Source organism: Zosterops lateralis, assembly GCF_965231275.1.
Source record: "Zosterops lateralis genome assembly, chromosome: 35".
In the NCBI taxonomy this organism is placed as follows: domain Eukaryota; kingdom Metazoa; phylum Chordata; class Aves; order Passeriformes; family Zosteropidae; genus Zosterops; species Zosterops lateralis.
Genome location: NC_139795.1, coordinates 1,685,281 through 1,694,126, shown reverse-complemented (window position 1 = coordinate 1,694,126; position 8,846 = coordinate 1,685,281). Strand labels below are relative to the sequence as shown.

Below are 8,846 nucleotides of genomic sequence, written 5' to 3'. Positions count from 1 at the left end.
AAACTGGGAATGTCCCCAAGGAATGTCCCCAGTGTCCCCAAACTGGGAATGTCCCCAAGGAATGTCCCCAGTGTCCCCAAACTGGGAATGTCCCCAAGGAATGTCCCCAGTGTCCCCAAACTGGAAATGTCCCCAAGGAAGTGACACCAGTGTCCCCAGTGTCCCCAAACTGGGAATGTCCCCAGGGGTGTCCCCAATGTCCCCAAACTGGGAATGTCCCCAAGGAATGTCCCCAATGTCCCCAAACTGGGAATGTCCCCAAGGAATGTCCCCAGTGTCCCCAAACTGGGAATGTCCCCAAGGAATGTCCCCAGTGTCCCCAAACTGGGAATGTCCCCAAGGAATGTCCCCAGTGTCCCCAAACTGGGAATGTCCCCAAGGAATGTCCCCAGTGTCCCCAAACTGGAAATGTCCCCAAGGAAGTGACACCAGTGTCCCCAGTGTCCCCAAACTGGGAATGTCCCCAGAGTGTCCCCAGTGTCCCCAAACTGGGAATGTCCCCAGGAGTGTCCCCAATGTCCCCAAACTGGGAATGTCCCCAGAGTGTCCCCAGTGTCCCCAAACTGGGAATGTCCCCAGAGTGTCCCCAGTGTCCCCAAACTGGGAATGTCCCCAAGGAATGTCCCCAGTGTCCCCAAACTGGAAATGTCCCCAAGGAAGTGACACCAGTGTCCCCAGTGTCCCCAAACTGGGAATGTCCCCAGAGTGTCCCCAGTGTCCCCAAACTGGGAATGTCCCCAGGAGTGTCCCCAATGTCCCCAAACTGGGAATGTCCCCAGAGTGTCCCCAGTGTCCCCAAACTGGGAATGTCCCCAGAGTGTCCCCAGTGTCCCCAAACTGGGAATGTCCCCAGAGTGTCCCCAGTGTCCCCAAACTGGGAATGTCCCCAGGAGTGTCCCCAGAGTGTCCCCAAACTGGGAATGTCCCCAAGGAGTGTCCCCAGTGTCTCCAAACTGGGAATGTCCCCAGAGTGTCCCTAGGAGTGTCCCCAAACTGGGAATGTCCCCAGGAGTGTCCCCAGGAGTGTCCCCAGTGTCCCCAAACTGGGAATGTCCCCAAGGAGTGTCCCCAATGTCCCCAAACTGGGAATGTCCCCAGGGGTGTCCCCAGGGGTGTCCCCAGTGTCCCCAAACTGGGAATGTCCCCAGGAGGTGCCACCACCCATGTCCCCAACCCAAGAAGTGCCACCACCCCCCTGTCCCCTCTCCTGGCGGTGTCACCTCGGTGTCCCCAAGGGACGGGGACAAGGACGATGCTGCTTCACCTTTATTGGGGACACGGGAGGGGACAGCGAGGGGACACTGGGGACAGGGAGGTGACATTGGGATGGGGACATTGGGGACAATGAGGGGACATTGGGCTGGGGACATGGGGACAAGGGAGTTGGTGGCACCGCGACAGTGACAGTGACACCGGTGACAATGGCATGGGTGACAATGACATTGGTGACAATGACACTGGTGACATCCCCTGGTCCTACAGCGGCTCCTCCGAGTGTCCCCAACCTGCGGAGGGGACACGGACAGTGACAACTCAATGTCCCCAGAGTGTCCCCAGAGTGTCCCCAGGGTGTCCCCAAAGTGTCCCCAGAGTGTCCCCAAAGTGTCCCCAAAGTGTCCCCAGAGTGTCCCCAGGTGTCCCCAAAGTGTCCCCAGAGTGTCCCCAGAGTGTCCCCAAAGTGTCCCCAAAGTGTCCCCAGAGTGTCCCCAGGTGTCCCCAAAGTGTCCCCAGCTGTCCCCAAAGTGTCCCCAGTATCCCCAATGTCCCCAGTGTCCCCTCACCGTGGCTGGCACTGTCCTCGCCGTCCCGGGACGTGTCACGGCTCTCGATGTCCCCAAGGGCCACCCTGGGCCACCCCTGTGGGGGGGGGTGGTGGCCTTGGGGACCTGTCCCCACTGTCCCCTCCCTTTGGGGACCCAGGAGATGCGGAGGTGACATTTGGGGACCTGTCCTCGATGTCACCTGTCCTGGAGGTGACATTTGGGGACCTGTCCCCTGTCCTGGGACAGGCAGAGGTGGCACTTGGTGACCTGTCCCCTCTGTCCCCTCTGTCCCCTCTGTCCCCTGGGGACGTGTCACCGCTGTCACCTCCCCTCGAGGACACGTCCCCTCCCTTCGGTGACCCTGATGTCCCCAAGGTCCCTCTCCAGGCCCAGCTCGGGGATGTCCCCAAGGTCCCCTGGGGGTTTGGGGACGTCCCGGGTGGCCTTGGAGCCATGTCCCCAAATCCTGGAGCCATGTCCCCAAACCCCGGCCTGGTGTCCCCAAACCCCAGCCTGGTGTCCCCAAGGCTTGTCCTGATGTCCCCAAGGCCTGTCCTGGTGTCCCCAAACCCCAGCCTGGTGTCCCCAAGGCTTGTCCTGGTGTCCCCAAGGCTTGTCCTGATGTCCCCAAGGCCTGTCCTGGTGTCCCCAAACCCCAGCCTGGTGTCCCCAAGGCTTGTCCTGGTGTCCCCAAGCCTTGTCCTGGTGTCCCCAAGGCCTGGCTCGGTGTCCCCAAGCCTTGTCCAGGTGTCCCCAAGGCCCGTCCCGGTGTCCCCTCCTGTCCCCTCGATGTCCCCAAGGGCAGCAGCGACTCCAGCAGTGACGTCACCGCCTGTCCCCAAGGCTCGGGGACAGGGAGGGGCGTGGCCGGGCCTGGGGACAGGGGGGTGACAAGGTTGGGGACAGTGACAGTGACACCCCCCAGGTGGCTTTTGTGGCATCTTTGGCGTCACCGCCAGTGTCACCTCGAGTGTCCCCAAGTGTCCCTTGGTGAACTCCAAGTGTCCCCAATGTCCCCAAAGCCCCCCCAGTGTCCCCAAGTGTCCCCAAATGTCCCCTGGTGTCCCCAAATCCCCCCCAGTGTCCCTAATTGTCCCCAAATGTCCCCAAATGTCCCCCAGTGTCCCCTCAATGTCCCCAAATTCCCCTCCCATGACCCCAAAGCCCCCCCAATGTCCCCAAATGTCCCCAAAGTGTCCCCAAATGTCCCCAAAACCCCCCACAATGTCCCCAAAGCCCCCCCAGTGTCCCCAAATGTCCCCAAATGTCCCCAAGTGTCCCCAAGTGTCCCCAAGTGTCCCCAAAGCCCCCTCAGTGTCCCCAAATCCCCCCCAGTGTCCCAAAATGTCCCAAAGTGTCCCCAAATGTCCCCAAATGTCCCCAAAACCCCCCTCAATGTCCCCAAATGTCCCAAAGTGTCCCCAAATGTCCCCAAAGCCCCCCCCAGTGTCCCCAAATGTCCCCAAATGTCCCCAAATGTCCCCAAAACCCCCCTCAATGTCCCCAAAGCCCTCCCAGTGTCCCCAAATGTCCCCAAATCTCCCCCAGTGTCTCAAAATGTCCCCAAATGTCCCCAAATGTCCCCAAAACCTCCTCAATGTCCCCAAATCCACCCCCCAGTGTCCCCCAGTGTCCTCAAAGCCCCCCCAGTGTCCCCAAATGTCCCCAAATGTCCCAAAGTGTCCCCAAATGTCCCCAAACCCCCCCCCCAGTGTCCCCAAAGCCCCTCCGATGTCCCCAAATGTCCCCTGGTGTCCCCCGGTGTCCCCTCACCCCCCAGCAGCAGCAGCAGCGTCCCCAAGGCCACCGCGGGTGTCCCCATTGTCACCTCCCGGCTCTGTCACCTCCCCCCCCCCCAATGTCCCCAATTTATGGCCTTGGGGACAGGGACGTCCCCTGGGAGGGGACAGGGGGGTGGCCGCGCCCCGGGGAGGGGACAGGGCTGTCCCCGAGGGGCGACAATGGAGGTGAGGGTCCCAAATGTCCCCAAACGTCACCAATGTCCCCTCCAGGTGTCCCCAATGTCCCCAATGTCCCCAAATGTCCCCTCAGGTGTCCCCAATGTCCCCAAATGTCACCAGTGTCCCCAAATGTCCCCTCAGGTGTCCCCAATGTCCCCAAATGTCACCAGTGTCCCCAAATGTCCCTTCAGGTGTCCCCCATGTCCCCTCAGGTGTCCCCAAACCCTTTCTTGATGTCCCCAATGTCCCCCCAATATCCCCCAATGTCCCCTCAGGTGTCCCCAATGTCCCCAACCCCTCCCTGGTGTCCCCAATGTCCCCAAATGTCCCCAATGTCCCCAAACCCCTCCAGGTGTCCCCAAATGTCCCCAAATTCCCCAACCCCTCCCAGGTGTCCCCAACGCCCCCACTTTGGGGACACCTTGGGGACACCTGGGGACACAGCCCAGACTTGTCCCCGCTTTGGGGACACTGGGGGACCTTGGGGATATTGGGGACACTGGGGACACTTTGGGGACAATTTGGGGACAATTTGAGGACACCTTGGGGACAATTTGGGGTCACTTTGGGGACACTTCGGGGACACTTTGGGGACACTTTGGGGACACTGGGGGGACATTGGGGACCTTAGAGGACACTGGGGGACATTGGGGACACCTGGGGACACTTTGGGGACACTTGGGGACATTTGGGGATATTTTGGGACATTTGGGGACACTTTGGGGACACTTTGGGGACACTTGGGGACATTTGGGGACATTGGAGACACCTTGGGGACATTGGGGACACTTTGGGGACACCTTGGGGACACACTTTGGGGACATTGGGGACACTTTGGGGACACCTTGGGGACACAGCCCAGACTTGTCCCCACCTTGGGGACATTGGGGACACTTTGGGAACATTGGGGACACTTGGGGACATTAATGGGGACCTTGGGGACATTAATGGGGACATTGTGGGCCCGGCCCGGACTTGTCCCCCGGTCAAGGGCAGTGGCCGAGGACAATGGGGACATTGTCCCCAAGTGCCACCGCGGGAGACGGGCGGGGACACCTGGGGACACCTGGACGGGGTTGGGGACACCTGGGGGGACATTGGGGACACCTGAGGGGTTGGGGGACACCTGGGAAGGTCTGGGGACATCAGGAAAGGGTTTGGGGACACCTGAGAGGACACTGGGGACACCTGGAGGGGATTGGGGACACCTGGGGGGACATTTGGGGACATTGGGGACACCTGGGGCGAGTTTGGGGACATTGGGGACTTTGGGGACACCTGGGGGGACACTGGGGACACCTGGAGGGACTTTGGGGACATTGGGGACACCTGGGGGGACATTGGTTAATAATGTCCCGATTATTAGCCACTAATCATGGATCATTAGCCATCATTTCCAGTTATTAGCCCTTATTTATCGATTATTAGCCGCTAAATATCGTTTTTTTAGTAATTATTGATTGACTAATAGCCGTTATTAATCGATTATTAGCCATTATTAATCGATTACTAGCAATTAATTATAATTATTAGCCATTATTTCCCGATATTAGTCATTATTTCTAGTCATTAGTAATTCCTTCCTAATTATTAGCCACTATTTTCCTATTATTAACGGCTATTTCCGATTATTAGCCAGTATTTACCATTATTTATAATTATTTCCCATTATTAATAATTATTTCCCAATTATTAGCCACTAATTGATCCCTATTTACATCTATTAGGAGTCACGTCCCAATTATTAATCATTATTTCCCAATTATTAACCAGTATTTCCCAATTATTAATCATTATTTCCCAATTATTAATCATTATTTCCCAATTATTAGTAATTCTTTTACCCTTTCTAGCCGTTCTTTGCTAATTATTAGCAATTGTTTCCCAATTATTAGCCATTAATTCCTAATTATTAATAATAATTCCTAACTAATAATAAGTATAGGACTAAATTAGCATATTTAGCCACGCCCTCTCATTTGCATAACCACACCCGCCCCACGTCAATCATCCTCCCCTTCCCGCCAAAACCCCGCCTTCTCCCCCTCAGCGCTAAGCCCCGCCTTCCTCCCCTTTTTAACCAATCACCGCCGTCTCCTTGGGGCGTCCCAACCAATCAGCGCTGTCGCTGGGGGAGAATCAACCAATCAGCGCGGGGGGGCGTGGCTTTGCCGCCGTGAGGGGAAGGCGGTCGCCGCCATTTTCCAGGCGGCGGGCGGGGGACGTATGGAGGCCATAGGGGATCTATAGGCGCCTTTTGGGGCGGGTTGGGGGCTCAAAACGGGGCTGGGGGTTTCTATAAGGGGATTTGAGGGGCGGTATGGAGCGGTGGGGCGGTATAGAGGTGGTTTAAGGGGCGGTTTATAAGGGGGATGTATGGATTCTATAGAGGGCGGTTTACGAGGGGGGGAATCTATATGGGAATCTATAAGAGGGAAATATCCGGAGTGGTTTTTTGGGGATATCCGGAATTTATGGATGGTGGGAGTGGGGTGGGTGGGGATCTATAGGGGGGGATCTATAGGGGATTTGGGGGAATTTCCGGAGTGGTTTCTGGGGATATCCGAAACCTATGGGATCTATAGGGGCCTTTGGGGGGGGATTTGGGTCCTATATGGGACCTATGGGATCTATAGGGGACATTTGGGGGGTCTATAGGGGTGGTTTGGATCCTATAGGGGTCTATAGGAGCCTTTGGGGGGGGGATTTGGGTCCTATATGGGACCTATAGGGGGGTTTAAGGGACCTATGGGGTCTATAGGGGACTTTTGGGGGGGGATTGGGTCCTATATGGGACCTATAGGGGGGTCTGGGGGGGTTTAAGGGACCTATGGGGTCTATAGGGGACATTGGAGGGTCTATAGGGGACTCTGGGGGGGGATTTGGGTCCTATATGGGACCTATAGGGGACTTTCGGGGGGGGGTTTGGGTCCTATAGGGGCCTTTGGGAGGGGGATTTGGGCCCTATAGGGGAGTTTGGGGGGTGGATTTGGGTCCTATATGGGATCTATAGGGGGGGTCTGGGGGGGTTTATGGGATCTATAGGGGGGTTAAAGTGACTTTTGGGGGGGGGGTTTGGGGCTCTATATGGGATCTATAGGGGGGTTTGGGGGGGTTTATGGGGTCTATAGGGGACATTGGGGCTCTATAGGGGACATGGGGAGGGTTGGGATCCTATAGGGGACACTGGGGGTCCTATAGGGGACACTGGGGGTCCTATAGGGGACACTGGGGGTTCTATAGGGGCTCTATAGGCTCCGCCCTGGGGGGTCCTTATGGCTCATATTGGGAGGGGGGGTCTATGGGATTCTATAGGGGATCTATAGGGGATTCATATGGGATTTATGGGGGATTCTATGGGGGATTAATGGAGATTCTATGGGGGATCCGTATGGGATCTATAGGGGATTAATACGGGATTTATGGGGGATCCATATGGGATCTATAAGGCCTTCTATGGGGGGTTCATATGGGATCTATAGGGGATTAATATGGGATTAATATGGGATTTATGGGGGATCCATATGGGATCTATAAGGGCTTCTATGGGAGGTTCTATAGGGGATTTCATATGGGATCTATAGGGGATTCTATGGGGGATCTGGGGGGATTCCATAGGGGATTTATGGGGGATCCATATGGGATCTATAGGGGATTCTATGGGGGATTCTATAGGAGATTTATGGGATTAATGGGAGATTTATTGATATTCTATGGGGGATCCATAGGGGATCTATAGGGGATTCTATGGGGGATTCTATAGGAGATTTATGGGATTAATGGGAGATTTATTGATATTCTATGGGGGATCCATAGGGGATCTATAGGGGATCTGTGGGTGATTCATTAAGATTCTATGGGGGATCCATAGGGGATTCTATAGGGGACCCACACAGGATTCAATAGGTGATCTATACGTGATCCATAGGGGCTCCCATAGGGATCTATGGGGGGATCCATAGGTGATCTATAGGGGATCTATAGGTGATCCATAGGGTCTCCCCGTGGCCGGGGGGGGGCGCTGTGCGTGCGCTGCCCCCCCAGGGCTCTATAGGGGAACAGCAACGGGGTCACCTACGGCCGGGGCACCTATAGAGGGTCCTGGTACACGCCGGCCCCCACACACCCTATAGGGGACATTCTATAGGGGACAGGCACCTATAGATCCTATAGGGGACATTCTATAGGGGACAGGCACCTCCACAGGGCCCCCACACACCCTATAGGGGACATTCTATAGGGGACAGGCACCTCCACAGAGCCCTCACACACCCTATAGATCCTATAGGGGCACCTATAGAGCCCCCACACACCCTATAGATCCTATAGGGGCACCTATAGAGCCCCCACACACCCTATAGATCCTATAGGGGAACCCATAGACCTTCCATAGGGCCCCTACACACCCCATAGGGGACATCCTATAGATTGTATAGGGGACGGGAAAGCCCCTGAGGTGATTTAGGGGAGCTTAAAGACCCTATAGAGGGGCCCGAACCTCTATGGAAAATCCCCTATAGAAATTCCCAATTCCCCTATAGAAAATCCCAATTTTTCTGTGGAAAAATTCCCAAAATTCCCCTATAGAAATTCCCAAATTCCCCTATGGAAATTCCCAAATTCCCCTATGGAAATTCCCCTATAGAAATTCCCATTTCTCCTATAGAAAATCCCAAATTCCCCTATAGAAAATCCCATTTTTTTAAATGGAAAAATCCCCCAAATTCCCCTATAGAAAAATCCCATTTTTTAATGGAAAAATTCCCAAAAATCCCCTATAGAAAATCCCATTTTTTTCTATGGAAAAATCCCAATTTTCCTATGGAAAAATTCCCAAATTCCCCTATAGAAAATTCCCAGTTTTTCTATGGAAAAATCCCCCAAATTCCCCTATAGGAAATCCCAAATTCCCCTATAGAAAATCCCATTTTTTCTATGGAAAAATTCCCAGAATTCTCCTATAGAAAATCCCAAATTTCCTATGGAAAAACTCCAAATTTTTTCCATAGAAAATCCCAATTTTTTTTTGATTTTTCCCTTATAGAAAATCCTAATTTTTCCTATGGAAAAAATCCCAAAAATCCCCTATAGAAAATCCCATTTTTCCTATGGAAAAATCCCC

At 54.6% G+C, this 8,846-nt stretch overlaps 1 long non-coding RNA gene across 1 annotated transcript; it reads right to left on the bottom strand.

Moving 5' to 3' along the window:
• Positions 1-7,393: 7,393 nt before the first annotated feature.
• LOC310921640 lies at positions 7,394-7,950 on the bottom strand. Its single transcript, XR_014592179.1, has 3 exons — positions 7,923-7,950; positions 7,613-7,882; positions 7,394-7,556 (listed from the first exon to the last, which is right to left on the bottom strand). It is a non-coding gene; the product is annotated as an uncharacterized lncRNA (long non-coding RNA).
• Positions 7,951-8,846: the final 896 nt, after the last annotated feature.